Source organism: Lissotriton vulgaris, chromosome 5, assembly GCF_964263255.1.
Source record: "Lissotriton vulgaris chromosome 5, aLisVul1.2, whole genome shotgun sequence".
In the NCBI taxonomy this organism is placed as follows: Eukaryota; Metazoa; Chordata; class Amphibia; order Caudata; family Salamandridae; genus Lissotriton; species Lissotriton vulgaris.
Genome location: NC_141693.1, coordinates 1,293,691,510 through 1,293,712,520, shown reverse-complemented (window position 1 = coordinate 1,293,712,520; position 21,011 = coordinate 1,293,691,510). Strand labels below are relative to the sequence as shown.

The following is a 21,011-nucleotide window of genomic DNA, read 5'->3' as shown; positions in this document are numbered from 1 at the left end:
GATACTAGGCCGAGAGAGAATGGAGACAGGAGGGAGAATAGCAGAGAGTCCTACTGTGAAAAGAGAGAAGAAAGAGAGAATGGACAAAGTAAGATAGGGGGTAACAGGCCCGTGTTCCATCACCTTCCAAGATCGGATGGCCGAGCATGGGACCTGGAGAGATGGGAGCAAGGGAGAACACTCCTCAACTCTCCCGAACCCAAACGTAGGGCTCGGAGTTGGGATGGGAGAGAAACCTGTGAACCTCCTTCGAAAGAGATATTGCGAGCTGAGATAAAAGCCAAGAGACTCGATGTCTCCAGCTTAAGGTCAGATCTGGATGACATGGTAGATGGTACCCTGCCTTTAGAAAGAATGGAAATGTATGAGCAGGATGAAATACTGTTCATGGCAAAGGACATCACTCGAAAAGCGAGAACAATTCATGAGAAGTTAGTCGAACTAGCAGGCAAATATATGGTGGACCTGTCAAGGACCAAAGCATTACAGGGTAACCACAGGCTACATTACTCAGATCGAGACCTAGATGAGAGGAGAACGATCGGGCTGAAAACGCACATAAGGGAACTGATCACTGGAATAAGGACATGGAGGGCACTAGATAAGTGGGAAGAGAGGTGGTCCAAGAAGGGGACCGTCAGGAGAAGCACGCTTAGTATGACACCAGGAAGACTGCAGGGAATAGAGGCATACCCTTTGCGTGAAGTCGCAAATGGGAACTATGTGCACGTCCCTTGGAGTAGGGGAGATCTAGCTGCTTTTACCACCTCCTTCCCCAAATTGCGGGAAAACCCAGTGGAGTGGTACAAGCAAGTTGAGCGATTCGTAAAAATCTCAAAGGTCCTATGGATAGATTTGAACACGCTGTTTGACATCGTAGTGCCAGGAGATTTGTGGACCGCATGCAAGGTTAGCGCTGAGTGGCCCACAACAGAGCCAGAGAGAGATGCTAAGACTAATGGGCCGTCCGAGACTGTGATGGCAAAATTCGAGAGAGTGATGACCTGGCTGAAAGAGAAAGTGCCAATGCAAGACATAGATTGGGTCAAAATAGATCGAACTAGACAGGAACCCAAAGAGACAGTTCATGAATACTATGAGAGATTGCTGAAGGCGTTTAAACAGTATAGCGGTCTGGATGTAATGGATCCAAAGGACATAGGGCAATTTGTGTCAAAGTTCGTCTTAGGCCTGAGACCGGATATTAGTTTAATGATTCAGCAACACTTGATTTGTTGGCAAAATAAACCCCTAGATGAAATACTGAGGTATGCCAGGTACTGCTGCGACGAGATAGACTCCAAGGCAAAGAAACTAAAGGAGAAACTGATGGTGGTACAGATGCAGGTAGCCGGGAAGGGGGGACAGCAGCAACAGCAACAAGGAACAGGTACTGGAGGAAAGAAACAGTATAGTCAGAACAAGGGCAATGAGGAGAACTCCACCTTTAGACCAAGGCTAGATATAGCTGCCTTGAAGAAAACGACTAGGTGCCACCAGTGTAACGAGGTGGGGCATTGGAAACGCGAGTGTCCCTATAACGTAGAGATAGGAGAACAAGAGGTAGAGGAGGAAGAGGTCCAGAGTGCGCCTACAAGAGGGGTAATGCCATACCAGGGAAAGGTGCTCAAAGGGGGGGGTCCTCCTCCCCGAGCCCAGATCCCTCAGCCCCCCCGAGTAGGGACTATGGGTAAGACATATAGACAGATGCCCCTGTTTGTAGGAGGAGAGGAGTGCTATTATGTAGACCCACTAACTGGGCAGAGAGTGGAAAGGGAAGACTGCACCCTTCGGGCAGCTTTGGAGGTGGACCAGAGGGGACCCTATGTAGAGGCCGAAGTGGCAGGGTTCCCCACGACATTTCTAGTGGACACAGGAGCCACTAGATCCACGATCAGATCCGCCGCAGTTCCAGGCCTGCCCATGTCTGGAGAGACCATACAAGTGGTGGGGGTCGCTAACAGGAGAATGACCAGCCCGCTGACTGAGCCCGTGCAGGTGAAAATAGGGAAGTACAGCGATGAACACCAGTTTGTGGTTTGCGATTCTAGCCCTGTATGTCTGCTAGGAAGAGACCTCTTGTGCAAATTAAATTGCACCATATACTGCACACCACAAGGAGTGGAGGTATTGACTAATGACGATGATGCGGACTTTAAAGTCGCAAATTCCAGAATATGTGTGGAGCTGTATCCCACTCTGACAGTAGATGAGCTCCCCTGGGATCTGAGAGAGACAGTAGCTCCAGAAGTGTGGGATTTCACTGGGGAAGAGATTGGTTTGGTGAAAGGGGTGGACCCAGTGAAAATTGTAGTGAAACCGCATGCTGAGTTTCCAAGAACACCCCAATATAAATTGACTCCAGAAACGATTGCAGGCATAAAACCCGTGATCGAGTCCATGATTAAGCAGGGAATACTGAAAGAAATCGTGGGTAGTCCATGTAACTCCCCGATTATGGGTTTGCAGAAACCAAATGGGAAATTCCGGATAGTGCAGGACCTCCGAAAGATTAATAACATAGTTGTTTCATGTTGTCCAGTGGTACCGAATCCATCAGTGATACTGTTTCAGATACCGTTCCAAGCAGAATGGTTCACTGTGATTGATCTTTGCCAGGCTTTCTTTTCGATCCCTCTGGACGAAGAGAGCCATTTTCTTTTCGCATTTAAGCTGGAAGGTCGCGTCCTAACATGGTGTCGTATTCCTCAGGGGTATACAGAGAGCCCATCGATCTTCAACCAGCTTCTGAAGAAAAATCTTGAAAGTCTAGTGCTGCCCCAGAGGTCAGTTCTGGTCCAGTACATAGACGACCTCCTTGTGGCGTCAGAAACAGAGGAAGCTTGCAGGGAGGACTCTATTGCTTTGTTAAATCACCTAGCTGAAAATGGGCACAAGGTGTCCCCGGGGAAGTTACAGTACTGCCTGACAGAAGTGCAGTACTTGGGACACAGAATTGAGAAGGGCAAACGAAAAGTGTCACCAGACAGGATAGAGGCCATCATGAAGATGAATGCGCCTAAAACACAGAGAGAAGTCAGGATGTTCCTAGGGATGGTGGGATATTGCCGACAGTGGATTGCAAACTTTTCACTGAAAGCAAAGCCCTTGCAAAAACTGACCCACAAGGAGGTGAGCGATCCGGTACCATGGGACAAAGACTGTTTGATGGCGTTCCTACAGCTGCGAGAGGACCTGTGTCGTGCTCCGGCTTTGGGAATGCCTGATTACGATAAACCATTCTTGCTTTATTGTTGTGAGAGAGAGGGTTGCGCGCTGTCTGTGTTAGTCCAAATTCATGGGAATGCCCGTAGACCAGTCGCGTATTTCTCGGCTACTTTAGACCCAGTAGCCGCAGCGTTGCCCGGATGTCTCAAATCCGTTGCCGCAACAGGTGTCAGCATTGAGAGGTGTGAGAATATTGTCATGGGGCATCCGTTAGAGGTGCATGTGCCCCATTCTGTTGAATTGTTAATGACCAGGACCAAAACACAGCATCTGACCAACAGTAGGCTCACGCGCTATGAGCAAGTTATTCTTGCTGCAGAGAACGTGACCCTCAGGAGATGCTCTGTTTTAAATCCTACTACCTTGATGCCACTCCCAAACGATATTGAGGATGATGATGAATGTACAGACCATGACTGCCTCGATGTGACTGAACTATGCACCAAACCAAGACCCGACATCGTAGATGAGCCACTGACTGACCCAGACGAAATTTTCTTTGTCGATGGCTCATGTGTAAGAGACGAAGTTGGGCAGTTGAGAGCAGCTTACGCTGTTTATACAATTACTGGAGTTGTGGAAGCTGGATGCCTGGAAGGAGTACACTCCGCTCAGGTAGCCGAGATTATTGCCCTAACGCGTGCTTGCTTGGCAAGCAATCAAATTCGAGTCACCATATACACCGACAGCCAATATGGTTACGGGGTAGTTCATGATTACGGGCAGTTGTGGTCTCAAAGAGGTTTCATGACCTCTTCAGGCTCTCCCATTCGCAATGGAGAGTTTGTGCGCTTGTTGTTAGAGGCGTTGCAATGTCCAGCAGGTATCGCCGTCGTGAAGTGCACCGCACATACCAGAAATATGGACTTCGTGTCACAAGGCAATAGATATGCCGACGAAGTCGCGCGGTATTGCGCGGAACAAGGGTACTCTTTCACAGAGGTGGAAGTGGGTGGAATAAATGTAAGAACTGAATTAGCTATGATACTGGAAACTGTTGACTCTTGGGACGAACTGAAGTGCATGCAAGAAAATGCTCCTGATTTTGAAAAGGAAACTTGGGAAAAGGCAGGATGTGTGGTGGGTGAGGCCCATTTCTGGGTCTCAGCAGATGGTAGAGCAGTGTTGCCCAATGAGATGGTGAGCCCAATGGCCAGACAAATACATGGTCCCGTACACTTAGGGAGAGACGCTATGCTGAGAGTGTTTAGGCAGACTTGGTACAACCCTAAGTTCAGAGTAGCAGCCGAAGCAGTGTGCCAGCGTTGTGTGACCTGTCAGCAGTTGAATGTAGGGAAAAAGACACCAGTTGCACTGAGTCACATTGGGAGGTCAGGGGGTCCCTTCAACCGCATGCAGTTGGATTTTATCGAACTGCCAAGGTGCAACCGCCTCCGTAATGTCCTGGTAGTTGTTTGCGTATTCTCCAGATGGGTTGAGGCATACCCTACACGTAGGTGCGACACCCTCACAGTAGCCAAGTTACTGCTTAGGGAGCTCATTCCGCGCTTCGGGGTGCCGGCCTCTTTGGAATCAGATAGGGGAACGCATTTCAACAGCTCGCTTGTGAAAATGATTTGTGCGGCTCTGAACATAGATCAGAAATTGCATTGCAGTAATCGACCAGAGGCCTCAGGAATTGTGGAGCAGATCAATAGTACTATAAAGGCCAGAATTGCAAAAGTGTGTTCATCAACATCCTTGAGTTGGCCTGACGCTCTGCCATTGGTCCTTATGAGCCTCCGTAGTACCCCAGATAGAAGAACGGGGCTGTCTCCCCATGAGGTGTTGATGGGGAGAGCAATGAGGTTGCCTTCTGTCCCAACTGCTGCACTGTTAAACATCACAGATGATATGATCCTGGACTATTGTAAGGGGCTGTCTGACGCCATTCATTCTGTGTCCCTTCAGGTGCAGGCTGCCGAGGTTCCATCGTGCCAAGACCTGTGCCATGACCTGTGCCCTGGAGACTGGGTACTGGTACGAAAGCACGTGAGGAGTAGCTGCCTGGATGTTCGTTGGCGTGGGCCCTTCCAGATCATCCTGATCACGAACACCGCAGTGAAGGTGGGAGGCCTGCCCAATTGGATCCACGCGTCACACACGCGGAGGGTTCCAGCACCTCTGGAAGAAACAGCTCCTCTCTCGGATAGACGTCCAGCTGAGGACCGAGAAGCCATAGAGGGGGCTAGCCAAGCTGTAGAGGTGCCAACAGAAGAAGGGTACGAGTCTGACCAAGCTGAGGACGGTCAGCACAACAGCGAAACGGACGACGCTACTGAAGGAGAAAGTAGCTGGGAGTACGAGTCAGACACTGACCGGTCTGACAGAGAGTGTGAACAGACCCGAAGGAGAAGGAGTAGAAGGGTACGTGGAGAAGCTAATTGGCCGCAAAGAAGGAGCTCTAGCCTGAGGTCAACTCCAGAGAGAACCCTTCCTCCGATATCAGAGGATTCAGACCCGGAAGAAGGTGCTCAGGGCGCTGAAGCACCGGATTTGAGAAGGTCAAGAAGAGTGCGTGTGCCTAGCCGAAGATACTCCACCCTTGAGTGGACATATCTGGCGACAAATGTCTTTGGAACAGAAAACAGGGAGGATACGAGCGGTGGTGGTGTCCAGTTCTGAGCCCATCGTCACAGTGGAAATACGACTGTTAGTACCCGGAGTCGAACAAGAAGGGTCACTAACTTTCATGCTCCCCAGACCTCCCCGCCTCAGCAAGTTAAGGCACATGTTTTTCACAGAATTGCAATTCCCCGACTTTGGTACAAAGATAACAAGCCATGAAGAGCACAATCTTCGTTTGGAAATATTGAACTATGCTGTCGAAGCTGCAGGCACAAGCCTGATAGTAGATGCTTAAAAGACTTTGTAAATAAGCGAGAAGAAAAAGAAGATTACCTAGCGCCCAGGAAGCAGAGAATCTTAGGGACCTTCCTTTGAGTTGATGGAGAAGGGCTAGGGTTGTCTGTATTGAACTGTTAAAGGACTTTTTGCGAAGAAGGTTGTCAGCTTCCAGTTGTGTGGTTCTAAGGACAAAAGGAGTAAAAGAGACTGTAAAGGAACGAGAAGAAAAGAACTTTGTGCTGAGATACGAGAGAGCCATACTGTCTGACGAAATGGAAGCCGGCACCCAGAACCGCAGAGCTAAATGTATAATAGGCACATTAATAGTAGGAGTGATAATATTAATAGTTTTAGTAGTCACAGTTTCGTATGTAAAGGGACATGAGGAAGAGGCCAAGGTAACCGATGTGAAATCTGTAGAAACGCCTACACCCACCGTTGCTGGTGAGAAAGGGGAAAACACTCAAGAGAAAGCGTTATTAGCTGCAGAAGCTCGCAGGTTACACGTAGATGAGTCCCAAGGCGACTTTAGGTCAAATGCTTATGCTAAACTTTTATATGAATACGTGGATGCCATGGAGGTTAAGGACTGCTATGTCTGCATGCAGTTGCCGGCGTCTGTAGATGAAGGCATTCGATATCATCACCTCCCGCTGACATATGGCATTACATGTAGCTTATTGCTTAGTATATTTTATGGGAGAGATAGTTTTGAATACTATTTCTCCAATTATGACTCAGTGTTACCAGAAGTCCCAAATTATAAGCAAATGAACAAATGGGACTACTGGAAGAGTGAAGACAGGTTGGCCAAGTTTTTCATTCCTTGGATTACCTTAGATACTTCACATGCCCGCAGAAATAACCTGACATGCAAGGTGTCAGATGTCGAGAAAAAGTTCATAGGGCAGGTGGATGATCGATACAGGAGACAAAAGATTTTGAAAAAATCAGGACAATGGAAAACAGATTGGACCGAGGAAGAGAAGGCACATAAGAGAAAGGGTAGTAGTGGTCCAATAGCTTTAGATAGAACGCAGAGAGGAAAGTTATGTCTTCACAGAGCCAAAACGTATTATGAAAATGTATACGTGGGAGAAGTTAGCTGTGAACATGCTTTCAATCCAGAATACTATACTAAGGACTTCCTGAAGGGAATGCAAGTGATTCCAAATGTGTATTTTGTATGTGGAAGAAATGCCTACGTGAGACTACCTGACAACTGGTACGGATCATGTTACTTGGCAATTATCTTCCCCAAAATATATCATGCTCAAGACTTAGAGATCATCGAGGGCAAGACATCATCGAGAGGAAGGAGAGATATAGGAGATGCAGAAATGGTTGGAGATGTATTTGGAGCTGTGTTCCCTCTTTTGGGATTAATCCTTAATGATGTAAAAATTAGACGACTGGCAACAGTCGTAGACAGGTTGTCTGCCAGCACTGCTCAGTCCTTAATGCTGGTGGAGGGAGAGATGCAATCGATAAGGGCCATGGTTCTTCAAAACCGTCTAGCATTAGATGTCCTATTAGCAAAAGAGGGCGGAGTCTGTAAGGCTTTGAAGGTCCAGGAATGTTGCACTTACATTCCAGACAATTCAAAGCCCCTTGAGAAAGTTATTAGGAACATAACTGATATTCACAAGGAGATCGAAGACCTGAGTAGAGAAAATGTCTGGGAAAAGGTGGGCCACGGAATGAGTGAAGCTGGAGGTTGGCTCACCACATTAGGCAAAAGCTTTGTGTGGTATATACTGAAACCTATCATCATAATATTGATCTGTGGGATCGTGTTGTGGGGATTGGTGAGGGTATTCAAATGGTACAGAGCAAGAAGGTCAGAGAAGGCCCAGAGAGAACAGCTGCAGAGATTGGCCGCCATACAAGATAATCAGTACAGGAGTCTGAGGGCTCTGGAAACGCAGAAACGAGGTATGCTAGCAATCACTGCAGTTTAAATGTTAGTGATGACCCCGAGAGGTCATCAAAGGGGGGAACTGAGAGAGCGCAAACTGACCTAAATGTATAAGTACATCACACTTACACGTAGTAAGCACAAGTCATGAAGAGAAATGCCATGAGTGCTGATAGTACCTGCATCTATATTCTGAAATGTGTAGTTAACTTAGAGATTTAAGTAGAAGTGGAACTAATGCAGAAATGTGTGAAATTATATGATTTTATTAGACGTGATTAATCCTGAATCCATGTTGTGTAGCTGCTAAAATGTAAGATGGCATGCGGTTAAACGTAGAACGTGGTAGGCCTCAGGGCCAGAGCTGGAAGGGATGGGGAAGGTGTTTCCTTTCACGACATGGATTGCACTAATGTTTTAGTAATAGCGTTAATGGGACATGATTTATAGATGTGTTTACCGAATAAATAGAATAAGAGTATTAACATGCTATTAATTAATGCAGAAGTTGAATGCTATAATCATTATGAGAAATGCTGTAGGCCTGAAATGTTTATAGACATTGATTTACACGTATTGGTCTGGGCCGAGAAATGTTGCAAACTTTGTTGGAAGTCTATGAGAATTGGGATCTTGGCTGCATGTGTCTGTCTGCAAGAGAAAGGGGGGATCCAATTATAAATGGAATGAATAGAGGTTTGTTCAGGAGACGGCCCAGACACGGAGGAGGGTTCCGGAATGTTTTAAGGGGTATCAGCGGGCCGGAGAAGAGTCTGAGAAGCAAGGTCAACTCTAACGCACGAGGCCTCATCATGGAAAAAGCCAGAAGCTACACCACGTGAGGGGCGTCTCACGAGGGGCGTCCCAAATACTGTTGTATGTTTTGTATTAGGGACAGCACCCCTGGGTGGAGTTAGAGCAGATGCCTGAGGACCCTTTAGAGAGCGGATGGGTAGACAGAGAGGGGTCATGACTGGAGAATTATAGGTTTTCACCAAGAGACTAAGAGTGGGTGACTTCCCTAGGGGGTCATTCACCGCTGACACCTTTTGTTAGGTTGAGACCTGGTTAAGTAGAGATACCATCTAGAGCAGGGTAGGGACAGCCTAACCTGTGTTTTCCTCCAACTTAAATGACGGAGAGATCTCAGTATGTGTCAATGCTGATAGCTTTATTATTCTTAGAACTTGTACTCGTAGTCTTCGTTGCTCGTCTGAGGGCTTTCAGAGAGCACATGTACGTAGTTGGGCCTGTGTATCTTGTGAATCTCATTCTGAGATGCCTGTACTTGCAGCTTATCCTAACCTTATAATAAACCTTTGAAAGCTAGAAGTTGTTTGTGATCTTTCGGAGCGGAGTCCTTTATTGGGTGAACTAACTTGGTAAGAGATGCACTTTCTTCCCTCAATGACAGGCAACAAAGGTTCAGTCGACCAGATCGGGGTTTTAGATCAATAGTGATAAGGTATCGATCGAAATCTCGCCCTTCCACAGGTGATATGATTCCTTTTTATTCTTCTCACTAAACTCAACAGCAGTAGCAACATCTAGGTCCTGATGAATGCATTGGCACTTTCCTTTTATGCAGAAATATGTTGACCACTCGCTGAACAGGTATTCTGTTAAATCTGTTATTTCACCATTGTTTTTATGTTTGGGGAGCTGAGAGAAAGTATTAAAACTTTCATTTTTTACTCAGTCTTACCTAATTTTACTCTATCACTAATCACTTACTTGCACTGCTTTTTTTCAATTGTCACACTACACTGACACCACCCACTAGACAAAAACGCAGGGTCTTCTTACTCTCATAGTCCTTTTCAAACTCCTGTGACTGTGTTTGCACTACTCCTGGGTAAGGAGAACCCATATGAGGTAAAAGTGGTGGAACAGATCGACAACTGATGGGAAAATTCTCACCTTGGGTACGTGTCTCCCAGTACAGTAATCACGTGAATTTTGTTATATAATATCACGTGGTGTCACTGAATAATTTAGTTCACAACTTTTTTTGTCATGTCAATGGTTGTTTGTGATTAGAGTTTATTTTTGACTCCTAGATACTTTCTGTGTAAATTAGGTCATTGTTGGGGGCGCGTATCTACTGAGTCGTTAAACTAGCCCTTGGACCCTCTTCTATGTAGTGTGTTTTTTATCCGACCATTTGGCCTTTAGAAGGATGGTGAAGACCTGGCTCTTTTGCTGGCCGGTAGTCTCTTCCACTCACCCTTCTCTCCTCGCTGTTCAGCGCTGGGACGTCCCAATGCTGGGACAGCTATGCGCTATACAAATATTCTAACATAACATATCTGCTGAACTGGTTATGTATGTGAGGGAAGCTTGCACCGCTCCTATCTTGTGTGCTATGGAAGCTTGCACTGCCTCTGCCTGGGATGTACCTGTTCAGTTTATGAGGAGATTTTGCCTTGCTAGGGTTGTTCTGTGTGGTAGAGAAGCTTGAGAAAATAGTTTCACTGAATAAATGCCAAAAATGTTCACGTTATGGTCGAGGTTTCTTTTTATATAACACTTTTGGAAGTGCGCCCTCAGTACTTGGTGTTGCGGTTATGCAATGCAAAAAGTGCAAGCCTCATCAGGGTCCATATGAGAAAATGCGCAGGCAGGGCAAACGGAAAGCGAACCTCTGACAGACAAGTCATAAGGCATGCTGGCACATTGACCTACTAAACTATCCTCCTCGCCATCCATCAGAGATGAGAATGCAACACCACACGCGATTAAGTATGCGGCAATTAAATGTAATAATGCAGCACTCGTTATGTCCCTTTACTTTGTTATTCACTGCGAAAGAAACCAAGGAAACAATGTGCCTGGTTTTGAATGTAGTGCTCGCTGCAGTCTTAAGTTGTCCCACTGAAAACCATTATATTCAATGGGTCACTTCAGTTTGCGCGGTAAATACGTGAACTTGTGACCTACCCGGACCTGGGAGCCATGCTTTGCTCTTCCAAGGGGCGTGGGTTAGAGATTCCCGCGCGGTCTGGTTTCAGAGATAAAGGCACCCTGGACTGGGGTTGGCGCCTGTTTGGGAACACCCTTCGTATCCTGCGCGCTCAGGGGGAGGGCCCCAGGGTCCGCTTATTGCCTGGGAGCGCTCGCTGCTGTACGGTCCGATAACAACTCTGCCCTCGCCTACCCCGATCACGGCGCCGCGCCTATGGTAGATCGAACAAGACTGAGGAAAGACACCAATATAACAGCACCCACAGAGGTAGGTTTGGGGTTTATAGGTTGTAAAAGGAGAGGGGGGCTTGGACTGTGGCTGTGGTAGTTTAGCACAGACAGATGTGCCGGAATCCAGACATTGCAATACTAGACAGGAAACCCAGCCCCCCTCAATCGAATGGACAGGGCCTCGCGCACATGCAGCCACCGCGTGCGTCTTCGAGCGCACAGAAGACCAGGGCTCTTTCTCAGGCGAGCAGGGCCGCCACAGTCGTGGCAAGCGGAAGAGTCGAGTACCCTCCCACCATCAGCGCAGCCAGGATCACCCGACGAGCGCTCCCGCGCAGTTTCAAGTTGTTTTCATAGGAAAAACCACATTCGATCCCCAGCTAGTTACAAAACGGCGGGGGTCCCCTGGGGCTTCACGGGACAGCGTTACGCCCTAGCTTTACCAACATTTAACACACGCTGTCCCATGAGCAAGCTGTGAAAGGAGCGCTTTCGATATCGCATCCCTTCCCACTGTCCTGGAATAAACTTGTGTCTTTCCAGCTTCACTCGACTAATAACACATCAGACTCGTAATTCCCATATGTTCTGTTTAAATATAGGTGTAATGCTGTCAAATAACCACGTAATACCTGTCACTAAAAAGCAAACCCCGGGGGCTACTTTGCCATTTTGAGTCAGGGTTTCCATCTTTTCTGTTAATGTTCTCTAGCCGGTTACAGTGTTTAAAACCATATTCTAAATTCTGTGACTACGCCTACGTAGCTTGCTGTTATCCTAGGCGTTTTCTGTGGCCTGTATGCTCCTCCGTCCATTTCTCCTCCTTGAATCCTAACTGCCCCTGCACAGCTCCTTCCACAATGATCTACAGATGGTTGAACATTATCTGGCCTTGTGTTTATGCTCTGCTTAATCTCAGATGTACAAAAGTACAGATCCTGATTCTCACATCCCCCTCCACATTCTATATGGACAACCTAGAAGCACTGGGCAAAATTAACCTCCCTTCATGGTTCCTCACACTTACCTCTAGCCCACTTGTCCACGGGATAAGCCTGTATTTGCTTCGCACACTTTTTCATCCAACAGCCACACTGGCAATACAGAATGGGAAATTGCAAATCCCAGAATGCAAACGGATATCGGATCAAAAGCCAGGATTCAATCTAACACACATATGATATGGGTTCACTCGGTGGCACTGCTAGTGCAATTCACCAGTCCTTTGAACCGTACCTCTCTCAGGGCCGGCTTTTGCGCCTGTGGCGCCCAGTGCGACAATGACTATTCCTCAATGGATTCTCTCACTAGCACACATTAACAGTGACCAAGTCTCCATAACCACTCTCTCTCAGATGCATTGAATTAGTCATATAGTGCCACTCATACCAGTAAAGGATGACAGAGCACTTTGAATCAGACACACATTACACAGAGACAATCAAGCATGGGTGTGTAAATTAGCTTATAGGTAATGTTACATAGGCCAAAGGACTAAAAGTGTAGGAGTCATGTCATCCATACTGGTAGACCGTATAGTTACACAGAGACAATCAAGCATGGGTGTGTAAATTAGCTTATAGGTAATGTTACATATGCCAAAAGACTAAAAGTGTAGGAGTCATGTCATCCATACTGGTAGACCGTATAGTTTAGGAGTGCTTTATGTGGAGAAGCACAAACTCCGAGTCAAAAAAAGAAACAGCATAGTTGGGAGTTTTCTTTAATAATAAGAATCGATTTCTACCCAAATTAACCCTTTTTGCAACATTAATTTATGCTCTAATGTATACTTTGCAGTGTGTATGCTGCTCTATGATGAAAGTTAATACCTCACTGTTCTATATTAGTTATAAATTGCAAGTAACAAAAGTATGTCGCTTTTAAAATCAGTAACCTGCTGATCTATTTACATTATATGCACTCTGTAATCTACATGGTACACATTCTTTACAGCAGGCATATTAACCCTCTGCTCTAACTTCACATAAGTCAAAACATCAACTATACGAAACTCCTATCTCTATCCAGGAAGAGCATTAATCACAAGAGTTAACTTGACATATTTGGGAGGCCTGGTAAATGGCAAGGGAAAGGAACGCAGCAGCAGGTGCTTTCAAAAAAAAACTTGCAAACACAGCGCCCCCAGGAAGCCAGCACCCGGTGCGGTGGCACCGGTCGCACCGCTCTTGAGCCGGCCCTGACCTCTGTCTCTGGGGCGAATGAACAGATTCACCAATGACGCAACGCACTGTTCCGAGGGCCAAGAACATCCTTAATGATTCTATGAAACCAAAATCCTTCATCCAATCTATAATAACACAAACTACATACACATTTATTTGCTACTACAAAATACAACACACAGCTTCCGTTGTTGCTGGAAGAAAAAACAGTTCAATTTCTCAAGTAATACACTGCTAACAATCATTCTAGAATTGTGCTTGGTTTCATGTCAGTTTGTGTTTTGATGCATATTGTGACATCATTTACTGGGTGGTCCCTTTAAACCAATCAAACTTGCACAACACATATTAGGGATAGTCTTTAGCTGGCCTGCGAAGAGGTAAAGGAAACTTGAATGGATTATGAGATTTTCAGGTGCCTTTCTGTTGCTTAAATAAATACTAGCGATCCAAGCCCTGGGTTGAATATGTGTTACAATACCCTTCCAACCGCAGACGTGTAACCCATATATCCCACTGAGTGCCCTCTATTATTACATCAAGTAGCACTCCTTTCGGAATTTAAATACTGGTTGTCATCACCTGCACAGGAGCAGGCATACTGCTTGGTCTGTGTGTTCACATACAATAGGCAGTTGCGGTACGTGACAATTACATGTTTACATTTTGGATTGCGGGCTCGTAAAACCACTCTGCAAACAACTCCCAATGTAGCACACAGACAAGCTGGCTGTGTGCCACACTCCTCATTTATTATCATGATCTCTGGTTACAGCAGAGTGCCCTTGACTCTCAAGAAAACCATGAGTAAACTTTTACTCAATCATACTGTTGTCATTGTTGCTGTCCCATACCCCAGTGCCGCCCTCGTACTCTAAACATACACTTTCAAGGCACCTCAGCCCTTCATTAGTGGCAGTGTTCTTACTTGTCCCAAAATTGCCCTTCTCCTGCTCTTGGCGATTCTCTGTAAATAGTGGAAGCACAACTTGTCTTGCATGCGAGTGTGGGGTAAATGTAAATTATTGCTCTCCTCGAGTCCACCTTTGTGTAGGACTGATACTAGTGATCTCTGTCTAAGGATACAAAGTGTTAGGTTATGACTGGGCCCCCACCATATTGGGAAATACATATGTTTCCAAGTGTCCTGTAACTCCCCCTAGGATTAGTTGGCCACAGTGGTGGTCTGCTGCACTGTGTCCTCTTACAGTTCACCAAGGGGCATGAACTTTGGGTCCAGCAATCTCTCTCAGTCCATGGCTGGTAAAGACTGGATCAATGACCGGACTGGGCACTCTGCCTATCAGTGATGGATGAGGCCTGGTGCCTGGCGATACTGCTCTTGGCTCTGGTCTCTCTCTCCAGCCCTTGGGTCTGCAAATGTACAAGTCCTTTCTGCGTGGAAGGGGACCTGGAAAACTTTGGTATTTTAATCTGTGAGGGGGGGGGGGAGGGTTTGGGCTAGTATCCTGTGTGTTACCATAGAGTTTTTGCCAGAGTAATTTTTGTTTCTTTCTAACCCAAAGTAGTACTTGGTTTGAAATGTGATCCACTGAGGAGATGTACATTTGAAGGTATTTGCTTTAAATTAGAACTGATGCAACCCATCCTTTTGGTCTGGAACTGGGCCCTGCCAGTACCTGGATACCCGCACGGGTGATGAGTAGCACTCTACAAACCTACTGATTGATTTTGGCCTTGCAAAGGAGCATTGGGCTAACAGCATTACCAGGTCCCTGCCACTCATGAGGGCATGGCGGAGGGTTTCTGCTCGCAGTGCCTTCAACCACAGAAGCAGGACTCTGATGTCCTCCGAGACTGACTCCAAGCATACTCCAGAACTCCCTGAATGTCTAATATAACACATTTACAGACATGTGGTCAGCCAGTTAGATTACAGCATCACCCCCAGGCAAGCACAAATCCATTAAATCATCTTGCTTTCCTGGAGTAGATGAATTGTATATTTCTTCCATGCCTCCTAGCCAAAGTACCTACCTGCAGTCTTCATGAACTAACACACTTCCAAACATATTTGTAGGGGGATAATCTTACAGATGTATTCCTGAGTTGCTCCTTTAGTACCCTTGCCTACATGTCTTCCCAGCAACAATGTGATTTTTGCCTGCTTTGTATCTGCTCTATTTTAGTAACCACATTGTCTTTGTAAGTAGTTTGACAAAAGTGAACACACATGCCTAAACTGAATCAAAAATGGATTGAAAAAGAAAACTTCAATGCCTATGAAAGAGCTCTTCACTAATAAGGCACAAAGAGTTGTATTTTAATTGACACTAGATTATGCATTATTTTGCAAAGAACTGCTAACATTAAATGCCATCTAGATGTTCTTGAAAAATGACACATTTAGGAAAAATTAAAAAAAATATTTACCTCACAAGTTGTCTTCTCTAGTGGAACTTTTATAAAAGGGTATTTAAGTTAAGGGAAGGTTCTATTTTCTTTGAAGATGTCCTTACTTCGCACATGAAGACAATGAATCTGATCGTGTCTTGTACACGTTTTCAATTAGATACACAAATGTACACCAAGCTTTTATTTTGACAAAATCATTGACCATGAAACTTTTGCATTTTCACTCGAAGTGTTCCATCTTAGTTTGTAACTAATGCAATATTAGTCATTATTATTTTTAGTTATATAATGCATGAAAATGTTTTCTTTTTTGCTGTGCCTGCAGCAAGAGCTTTGGAGTTCAAAACAAGCATTTGCAACACAATAGGTCTCACTTTACTGAAAGTTTGAGCTATTGGCATTGCTAATAATAATGCAACGCCAATTGCTCACACTTTCAGTAATGCAAGAGCTATTACACTGCATATGTGTTGTTTTACTATTTATTCATTTTTTGTAGCAATAAGCTCAAGTGCCGTGATTGCTTAAAAAATAAATAGTAACGCAAGACATTTTGCATTACAAATGCTTGTTATTACTGATTCCCTATTTTCCAAATACCCCGTGTTCCTTTAACAAAATCTTATAGCTACGTGAGTGGAGATCTCTGACGCTGAGAAGTTGATGTCCGTACATAAAGACAGAGGTGCTAGGACGTTTAAGCTGGTGTCACAAGACACAGGATCATTGCAGTGTGCGGGGAAGAATATGTTTCTTTGACTGCTTTTTGGTAATAGACCAAAGTAGATAGAAAAACACATCAGCGTAAGTCCAATATCAGCAGACAGAAAACATACTACACCCAGGCAGACCATGAAGAAAGAAATTTGCTGCACCTTAAATAGACTGAAATCTGCTGAGAGTTCCAGGCATCAAAGACGTACAAGACTCTTGTAACACATTACATATTGGGAAGGAAAAACACCAGTTATCCAATTAACAAAGAAGAAAAAGTAGCCAATAAGAGGTGGACAGAATTACAGGGTTGTCAGAGGGATTAGGGGGAGGTACCCGCAACACGAGTGCCGCACTAAGTTGCTTAAAGCAAGTAATGCAAAAGTATCAAGTGCGCCAGCCAGCCCTGAAGCAGCATAACGCGTGTAGGAGTGTCAGGCTAAGCTAAAGAAAGGTGCTTAAGGAGAAAGCAAGTAATTTAAAAATATCACCAACTATAAAGCTCTGCGGCTGTCAGTGAAGAGGGGAGGGAGCAGCTTTCAAAGATGAGGAGTTGGCCTAACTGCTAGGGCGGTCAACCTCAATTCTGGGAAACCTGGTTCAAGTCTCGGCAAGGACGTGTAACATCCTGTGATTCTGGGCAAGTCACTTATTCTCCCCGTGCTGAACAAAAATAAATGTGTCCTTATTAAACGCAACTGGTGCCCGTGTAAAGCGCTCTGATACCTGACACCTTCGGGTTAAGTTCACGCTATAAAAAGGTCAGTTAAAAAAAACACAACGTCCTTGATCAGGCGCCGCACTTTCAGGAAAATGCTGGGTTGGGCAGAGCCTGTCGTGCCTCCAACAGCAGGTAGAAGAAAGACATTTATGAAAAAATAGTGCCCCAAAAACCAAAATAAAACATACTGAGTGACAAGTAATAGGAGAAGTACTTATTGGAGGTTACAACAAGAGACAAGGAGGTACTAAGGAGGGACTACTAAACAAATTAACCAATGAAAAGACACACTTTCCAAAAGACAAAGGAGCTAATAAAATACTTGGGGTGGCAATGGGTGGAGCTTAATGCCCGTATCATAAACCAGCAAGGCTTGGGTCCGTAACTCCCCAGACTGGACCACTTCAATATTGAAATAAATAAACAGGATGTCTGGGGGGTTATTTTGATTAGAATTGTGATAATCCCATAGACCATTCTTATTTCTGATATTTCAACAAATGTAATGTAATTTGTACTTGTAAAGCGCACTAATACCCCAACGGGGGTGTCCTGGCGCTGTAACACATACCGCTGTGGAACCCTTCCTGGCTTTTCCCTGTGAAATGTCCACTCCTGGGCACCCCCAAGGTGAAGCCAGGCATCCCAGCGCTGTTGGGGCCATTGTGGAGATTAAGCAAGCTATTGCCCAGAGCTGCAGAGTGGGACCCATGATTAGAATAGGCACCGAGGCGAGAATTATCAGGTCCGATGAGCCCAAGACTCGCCGAGGCGGGAATTGAACCCTGGTCCTGGGCCAGACCTCTGCATCAGGGTCTGCCGCTCTAACCATTGAGCCACACTTCTCCACTCAACAAAGACATTCATAAATCAATAGAGCATGTCTTTTCAAAGAAACACCACATTAATAAATTGCACAATTTAAAAACGTTTGAAATAGAACTATATACAACATTTACATAGTGCAAAAAAAAGTTGTGAGTAAAAATAATAGTATATGGAACGTTTTTGCAGACAATTAATAACAACATATCAATAATCACAAGAAAAACATTAATAACTCGTGTGCCAGCCTGAAATTAAACCAGTCCTACATTCATATTAACACCAGACGGACAGTTACAAATTTTTGAAAAACATGTTTCCTGTCCTGCCTGTGTGGATGGCGATACCTAACCTACTGGTGGGTGTTGTCAGAAGTTGCTGAGGGAAATATTATTTAACATTCCTCATGACACACCATATCAACAGTCCCCCATACTCAAAGCCAACACATTTTGAATCCCTAACAAATCCGGGATTCTCTTCAGGACTTGGACTTGGTATTTTGGCTCTTAATTGTGGTGTGGAGTTGTTCCACAGGAACTGATGTCCAGAAACGTTGCTTCAAATCTAATATTGTGATCGAAGCTTCAAATGTATGTGATGTGTGGGACAACTCAGTGGTGTCAGTCCATTATCTTAAAATCAGAAAAAGCCATAATTGATGCGGACACTTTTAAACAGCAGCTGCTCCCAAATCGTATCTGTTTCCTGTATTTCTTTCTTTATACTGTGGGAAAAATCAATCCAACATGCTACTCTGCTTCCAAACCGGCAGCAATCAAATTGCTGCCGGTTTGGAAGCAGACTAGCATGTAAACATAGACATGCTCTATTGATTTATTCATGTCTTTGTTGAAATATCAAAAATAAGCTAAATAAAGCTTGAAAACTTTGGAATTAATAGTCTAAGGTTTATCACCGCTCTAATCAAAATAACCCCGCCAGACATCCTGTTTGCTTACTTTATATCATGAACCTAGCATGTCTCAAAGAGATAGCACAAGCGCAGCCTAGGCGAGACCTAAAAACAGTAGAGGGACAGCTATTAAACAGCAGCTTCTCCTAAATCGTATGTTTCCTGTATTTCTTTCTCTATACTGCGGGAAATATCAATACAACATGCTACTGTGCTTCCAAATTGGCAGCAGTCAAATTGCTGCCGGTTTGGAAGCAGAGTAGCATGTTGGATTGATTTTTCCCACAGTATAGAGAAAGAAATACAGGAAACAGATACGATTTGGGAGCAGTTGCTGTTCAAAAGCGTACGCATCAATAATGTTTTTTTTTCAATTTTAAGATAATGGACTGGCACCACTGAGTTGTCCCACGCGTCAGATACATTTGAAACTTCTATCACAATATAGGATTTGAAGCAACGTTTCTGGACATCAGTTCCTGTGGAACAACTCCACGCCGCAATTAAGAGCGAAAATACCAAGTCCAAGTCCTAAAGAGAATCCCTGATTTGTTAGGGATTCGAAACACGTTGGATTTGAGTATGGGGGACTGTTGATGGGGTGTGTCACAAGGAATGTTAAATAATATTTCCCTCAGCAGCTTCTGACCACACCCACCAGTAGGTTAGGTATCCCCATCCTCTTACAGGCACGACGGGAAACGTGTTTCGAAAATGAGTAACTGTCCATCTGGTGTTATTATGAATGTAGGACTGGTTTAATTTCAGGCTGGCACACATGAGTCATTGATGTTTTTCTTGTGATTATTGATTTGTTGATATTATTTGTTTGCAAAAACGTTCCATATATTATTATTTTTTCTCACAACTTTTTTTGCACTATGTAAATGTCTTATCTAGTTCTATTTTACACATTTTTGAATTGTGCGATTTACTAATGTGGTGTTTCTTTGAAAAGACATGCTCTATTGATTTATGAATGTCTTTGTTGAAATATCAAAAATAATCTAAATAAATCTTGTAAATTTTGAAATTAATGGTCTAAGGTTTATCACAACTCTAAACAAAATACCCCCCCCCCCAGACATCCTGTTTGCTTATTTCATATCATGAACCCAGCATGTCTCAAAGAGATAGCGCAAGCGTTGCAGAAGTGAGAGCTAAAAACATTAGAGGGACAGTTCAGGCCAGATAAAATGTGCAATAAACCTCCTGGAATTTAAATCAGTTACCAACGGGTTGCACTCCCATATCGGCTGCAGGTGCATACATGGATCTGGTATTATTATTATACATGATTGTTTATTTAATATACACAAACTATAAGAAGCAGATAAAGTAAGCCTTCCTTATCATTACCATAGAGCAATAATTAAAAATCTGTTCTTTTATTTAGAATAGTAGTAAAAGAAAACATTCCCCTGCCCCTCATGCTCATCCTCCTGCATTCTACAAAAAGAGCTGTGTGTGATTGTACACACACACATTTTGTATTCTTAAGAATCACAGCCAGATATTGAAGCATTTTCCCAGCAAAAATTGTGAAACCATAAAATTATTTATTCTCCGTTCATAGATTGAAAGGAGTCATTTTCTTTTCATGTTTTCCAATATCCCAAACCATTCAACAAAATGTGTGCAAGGCTTGTGTAGTTACTGTGGTACATCACCTTGTGAGTCTTCTTCACAATATAATTTATCAAAGAAATCAGCACAATAAACTGTTGCAGTACCAAACCCGTTAGTAAGCAGGAAAAAGTTGCTATCACTTTTCAGGTCTCTTTGGAGGAGGTTAAAGATATTCTTGATAATCCAGCCCAGTTAATCACTGGTGGCAAATCTGCGAGTTGTTGCTTTTAATCAAGAGTCTGCACATCCAAGCCTTAATAAAAATAACAGACACCCCTCTACCTACCTTTTGCAGGCCGTAACGAAGTTGCTGGTCAAATGAGGCTCTTCTAGTAGCCTCAAATTCTGCTTTTCTTAAATCAATATGGATGGACTGCTCTCAAGACTCCAGTTATCACTCCATTACTTAACGGCCATATCAAACTCTCTCTTTATTGACAACAGAACCCTTGTACA

At 44.4% G+C, this 21,011-nt stretch overlaps 1 protein-coding gene across 1 annotated transcript in view; it reads left to right on the top strand.

Moving 5' to 3' along the window:
* Positions 1 to 11,073: 11,073 nt before the first annotated feature.
* LOC147712492 (translocator protein-like) overlaps positions 11,074 to 21,011 on the top strand; it is a 42,877-nt gene continuing 32,939 nt past the window's right edge. Inside the window, exon 1 of the mRNA XM_086923187.1 lies at positions 11,074 to 11,226. The gene's annotated coding sequence lies outside the window, so the exon portion shown is untranslated. The remainder of the gene's footprint in view (positions 11,227 to 21,011) is intronic.